The following is a 6620-nucleotide window of genomic DNA, read 5'->3' on the forward strand; positions in this document are numbered from 1 at the left end:
GGGTGAGGGTTAGAGGTATAAAGAGGGCTAAAGTAGGAGGAAAGAAGCAGGTTGTTCATCCTAAACTGGATGAACAATAGACAAACTGCCATTGCTGTTATAAATTACACCTACTGAGGCTCCAATCTTGCTTTTCCACTTTTAGCTTCTAAAAAGCACAAGACAACATTTTTTTTGCTCACATTCTAACATTTAATGGAATCCGAAATAAGTTTGATAAACACGGCTTAGTTAGGTACCTGAAGCTGGAGGTTTTGATTGACGAGGTGCTGGATCTCCTCATTTTGTTCTGCTTCAAGGAGGAGTTCAAGCTTCTTTCACCAGCAGCATTTCCTCTGTTTCTCCTTTTTCTTTCTCCAGCTGCTGGGCCCTCTTCACTCAACTTTCAGAGATCGCTCAAAGCAGAAGTCTCCTCTTTCTGTTTGAGCTCTCTGTAATACTGCTCCTCTTTCTCTGCCAGTCTCTTTGAGAAATTTTCCCTCAGAGCTTTGCAGGCCAGTTGGCTCTCTTAAAGCTGCCTCCACCTTGTTGAGCTGTCAAGATGTGCATCTGTGCGCCTTCTTCTCTCCATGTTGGCCCTGCTTATCTGTTGGTCTTTTTTGGTGAAGAGCTCTTCCAGTTGAGCAACTTTCTTCTGCCACCTGTTCTTGGTGGTCCTGAGCCTGCTGGACTGAGCAGGGGTTCTCACCCTCTCAGTCTGCGGACTCTGGGTGAGGATGCTCTGCTGAGGAGATCCGGCCTGCTAAGCTCTCTTTTTTTTTCGTCCAGAGCAGACAAACGGTAGTTAAGAGAGCTGATTTTCTCATCTCTAATCTTTAGCTCCGTGTTGGCTTTGTTGAGATCAGACTTCAGATCTCTGTTTTGCTGCTCAGTAACCGACAGCTGTTTGAGTAAACAGCATTTTCAGGCCTCTATTTTATTCAAAAAGTTGAAGTATCTCATTTTTCCAATAATTTCTTTCCTTGAGAACCAAGTGTTTGGTTGTGACCCTCAGCTTTCCTTTGTTTTCCTTTATTTTGGCCTCCATTTGTCTTTTCATGTCATTGAGGCCTCTGATATAAACCTGTGAAAATGATTATACAGAAAAAGATGAGGACACTTCCTTATCTCGGCACAGAGTAGAATCAAAATTAAATTATGTCGACATAAACCTATGACAGAGCAAAATTAAATCTTGCTGCTGTCTTCAGGGAACCACTAATATTTTGATACTTTTTGACAAAAACAATGACATCATAACCGAAATTCCTTATAAGAGGACCAAAATCTATTCAAATGAATACATGCTATCAATTTATTTTGAAAAAATCGTTTAATCCATACTGTCACTGAAACAGTTTTCAGTCTTAATTCAGAGGCCACACATACCTTACAGTCTGCCCCACTGTTTCCAAGACAATATGTATTTGTTAGAAAAATGAAAACACATTATACAATTATCTTTTGGGGAAAAGTGTTAAAATGAAACAAAATATCTGTTTTGCCATGTGATCAGTGAAGACGTGTGCGTGTTTTATCCCATGAACCTGAAACTAATGTTTTCCTCTGTGTTTTATTTTCATTATGACAGACTTAGGCGAGCATTTCTCAAAGCGGCCCAAAGCACCAACAAAAGTCTTAACACCAGATGCAAAGATATGAAATCTTTAAAAGAGAACTTTAAACTAATTTTCCTTCCTCAGAAAAAAGGGTACAACAATAGCCTGATAAACCAGCCTAAATGGATTGGATGTCTAATTTAGTCTGGCTCCGATGAATGGATACAACGGAACATTGTTGATGAGCACAACCCGTTGTCTTTCAAACCGTGTCTGTGCCTATAGCCCAACGCTCTGACCCTCTGCCCCGCCCGCGTTGATTCAAAACACGTCTCTGCGTTGTGATTGGTTTAGTTGCCATCTGCCAGATTCAGGGCAGTATTTTCAAAATGAAAAGTGGTTCGAAGCCAGACCCAACCGCAGGCAAAACATTTTGCCGTCCAGCAGTTGGCGCTGGTTTTCCAGGCTAGTACAACAAGTGTTTTCAGTTGAGTACCTGCATGTATAATTTTGTGTTTTCACAACCAGTCTCCAAATAATCATGTACATCTTAGTATTAGGTGATCAGAACCTTAGGCCCTCACTACTCAAATATAGATAACCTGGAAACGTTCAAATCCATTGATCATTCAAGTATATATGATACTTGCTTGGAAATAAAATAAATGATTGGGTCAGAATAACTTAATACCTATAAAGGCGTATAGTTATCATTTTTAGTTAACAGGCTCCATTTTCTCCTCAGTTGCTTGCTCAGTGATATTAGATGATCAAAACTTTTATGTAGGAAAGGCCTGAAAGGTGCCACTGATGCTTTCACATTGTTTGACTGACATGTATTTGTGGATGTGATGCATATGTGGTACTTGTGTTGTTGACATTGTTCTGCGTTTTTTGCTGCCTATCTTTACAATGTCAACACTATAGTAACTGAGGCTTTGCCTTTTTGATGCACTATTTTGAATGTTGTTTCCTGCAAGAGCTGTTTCCTCTGACCTCATTCCCTTCAATGTTATATAAAATGTTGAAGAGCAACGCTGTTTTTATGTTAATATGATTGACAAGCCACATTTTTCAAAAATGTTTATTTGTACACACTTATTCGTACACTGTTGTGCTGTGATGCGTGCCTAACTAAAGTGTGCAGTTCTGATGGCCCAGACAAAATTGAGTTATTCATTCACTTTTTTGGGATTACATGTGTGTGACTGTACTCATTCTTAAGAATTGCTGTTTTACCAGAGTCTGTTTTACAAGCGGGCTGCACGGTGGTGTGGTGGTTAGCACCGTCACCTCACAGCAAGAAGATTCCAGGTTCAACTCTGAGCTGGGGCCTTTCTGTGTGCAGTTTGCATGTTCTCCCTGTGTATGTGTGGTTTCTCTCCAGGTACTCCCACTTAATTGGTGTCTCTAAAAAAATTGTCCTTAGGAGTGAGTGTGTGTGGTTATTTGTCTCTGTGTGGCCCTGTGATGGACTGCCAGGGTGTACCCTGCCTCTTGCCCATTGACTGCTGGGATCGACCCGACCGATGGATTCAGCGGGTATTTACCAGGCCAAGAAAAACGCATTAGATTGGAAATAACATTGATGAAGTTTATTGTAAAAGTTATGCTTTGGGTGAAACATTGGGATACACTCACACAAAAGCAATGAACGGATATTGTAAATCCGGTTATATCTTTCAGTGGCTTAAAGGCAAATATGTGAATTTTTTCCAAGATGATACTGTAGGCATGTGGGTCATATGCTGTATAATTTTTAGTTCAGCCTCTAGATGGCACCGAGTGTATTTCCTACAGTCAGAAAGTGCAAACACTAAGCAATCTGCTATTATGGGCTACCTGTGTTGTCTGATGTTTTGGCATAGGAGCGCTGATGGCAAATGATGACTTCCTGATGAGAATTTCCTTCCACTACGTGCTTGTGTTGATTAATTGTTCTGTCAGCTTATAACCACTGACAGTGAAAATTGCCTGACGGAATCTGATTTTCCATTTTCCAATTCTGCTGCCACTTAAATCTAAGATGGCTTCTAATTGAACCTCTAATATCATGCTCAGCGTGATCTGGGCTTTCTAGAATTTGCCTTTAGAAACAATAATTCCCCAAAGACCTCAGTCTCTATGGGGATTCTAGATGACTTAATTATATACAGATGTATCCGTCTGTATTAATATATGTAAAGAGCATATGAAGTGGTCCTTGAAATCACTCGAGGGACCACTACGTACAATGCTTTTCAGCATGAGGTGCCGTTCAGTGAGCTACCTTTTAAAGTGTCTCTTGAGCATGTCTGTGTTCAAAAGGTGTATCAACAACTGTACAACAGGCTAATCAACCAATCAAAAACAGAAACACACATGTATCGACAGTGGTCACAGTGGCAAATTGAATATCTGTGGCACGCTAAGAAAATCTCTCTCTTAGGATGGAGGATCCAGGGAATTGGTCAGTTTAATTACGCAACTTTCTCACCTCTATGAATTATATCTCTTGGAGGTTTGTGATGGGCAGATAATGCCATCTGACTTTGTCTATTTTTGCCAAATCTGTAGAGCCAAATGATAATTGATTACAAGTTGTCCCGAACACATTATTTTCTCAGTTTACTAGTCTGATTGTTGGTCTGTTAGGTCATAGCATGGTAAAATAATGACTTGACCGACATTTTGTGTTAAACAATCCTAATTAGATCACTAATGAAATTACTTTTAAAATAGTTTAGTTGGTGAGCTCTATAAATACACAGTGGAACAAATAAATAAAGGATTACCAACCACTCAGAGCGAGATAAGTGCTCTTGTCTGCTTCCCTCATCTGACCACTGCAGTCCTTTTAAATACTTGAGTGCAGCCCAGTGTTTACTCTACATACCGTTTACATTATGCAAAACGTATTTGCAGATCAATGTGACCACCATCTTGGCGTAATTAACATGAGTAATTACTGTTCTTAATTTACAGAGCCACCCAAGGTTCATAGTGGGGCTGCAAAACATTGACCCATGACAATTGATTGATCCCTCCCTCCTTTAAAACCATGCCCCTACTAATGACTAAGTAATGAGCAGATAGTGTGTGGCTAAGGTGGCTAATACAGCTTTCACTCCTTATCCAGATTGGCTGATCCCCCTCCCTACCCTCTCGATCTCCTCCCCCTTCTCCTCCTCCTTACCATGTTTTCTGCAATGGTGTCAGCTCCTCGTCCTCGCTCAGTACCCCCACTTTCCTCTTTCTCTGTGTGTGTGTCTGTGTCTGCATGTATGTCGTGTGTGCTATTCGGTAATCAGCCACACAGACTCGCCTTTGGTGGCTGGAGACTGATTCAATATTCCACTGGGTAATTTATGCAGAACTAATTCTCTACAGGAATGGAAGGGCTTGGAGGAAGGCAGAAACAGAGAGAGAAATGCAGAGAGGAAGAAATCTGTGGTGAAATAATTATCCCCGGTGTCACTGTAGCAACATTCTGTGAAGTTGATGTCAATAAAATATTGAGCTACACAATCCATTTCAATTTCACCTCAAAAAGATGCTGCAGAGGGCCGGGCGGCCGCAGGAGAAAAGAGCGGTGTGATTGTGGAAAGAACAAATCCAAATGCATTCCTTTTTAACTCACAGCTAGACGGTGGATGGCGACGTGTGCTGCTTACAGACTGACTGGGACGCACATCGTTGCCTGTAGTCATTTAACTTGTCAAAACAGCAGGGCTCCGTGTCTTCTTGTGTTTGGACTTAGTGGGGTTGAATTACTGGGAATAAAGTGAAAGAGAATGAGATGAAAAATAAAATGAGGAGAGCTTCCCAGGAGAGCCATTGGGATCACAGTATAGATTATGGTCATTTGTGATGGACGGGCTGGTAATAAGAGCTCTGCGTCAGGGTGCATTTCTGTGTATGTCTTTGATTGTGTATGCACTGAGGGCGGGGATGGAGATGGGCTTCATTGTATTCTTCTCACAACACGTATTGATCAGCACAGTGCACACAGTTAGATACTGTTTATTTCCAAGACAGTTGTGTTTGATCTATAGGCTCTGGCTGGCCTTCAGTCATCATATCCTGTTTATGGTTGTATTCACCACAGTGTTTTAACAACAGTGTTCATGTACTCACCATACAATGAAGGAAAATAATCTTGTATTTCATACAGATGGCTTTTGATCTGACATTGAAAATGGTCATTGCATTGCTAGAGTCTACTGATATGTTACAGGATGTTGTCTTGTTTTGTCCAAGCAGCAAAATCATTGTTTACGTTTAATTGACATAAAACATTATATAAAAACATTTACATGATAGATCGTAAAGCAGCACATTTAAATGTTCAATAATTATTCAGTGAAATTACACTTCTAGCCACATATGTAGAGAATCTGGACAAGTTGATCACAACCTCAACAATGTTTGGATGGATTTCAATTCTCACCTGCTTCAGCCAGACTTTGTGTTTAGTGCTAATTAGCATGGTTAACGTTACATCTACTGCAGATTAGCATTGTCAAAGTGAGCATGACTCTGATATCAGCACTTAGCTCAAACCACAACTCTACTTAAGTTTAGCTGAAAGTGCTGCCGAAGAAAGTCCAAGGGGTGAACAAAACAGAGAAGACAGGCTGACAAGGGGGGACCAACTACAATGATGATGAGGATTTGCGTGTAATAAAGGAAAATTTGGAGTTTTTACACTGAAAAGATAATAAAAACAGGGTGGAGGTGTGGCAGTCAGTAACTAGGCATGTTGGACTTTGTTGAGGTGATGCATGATGGTCCTAAAGCAATGTATGCTGATTGGAAATCTTGTGTGATTTTCTCCCGCGCCAGAGAGCATCACCTTGTCACATGACTTTAAAGCCATGTAGACCTGAGATCCACCTTCGATGACAACACAGCTCAGTCTGGATTGGCTGAAGGCTTAACTGACATCATGACGAACGACACGTTTTGATTCTCTGCTCCTCAGGTCAGGGTTAGGGTTCTGCCGTTATTTCAACTTTAAAGCAGGGAATTAAATTATCAGTCTATCGTAAATTTGATGGAAACAAGAGGGAAACATCTTTAGGAAAAGGATTTGTTTAATTT

Source organism: Odontesthes bonariensis, chromosome 23 (assembly GCF_027942865.1).
Source record: "Odontesthes bonariensis isolate fOdoBon6 chromosome 23, fOdoBon6.hap1, whole genome shotgun sequence".
Taxonomy (NCBI): domain Eukaryota; kingdom Metazoa; phylum Chordata; class Actinopteri; order Atheriniformes; family Atherinopsidae; genus Odontesthes; species Odontesthes bonariensis.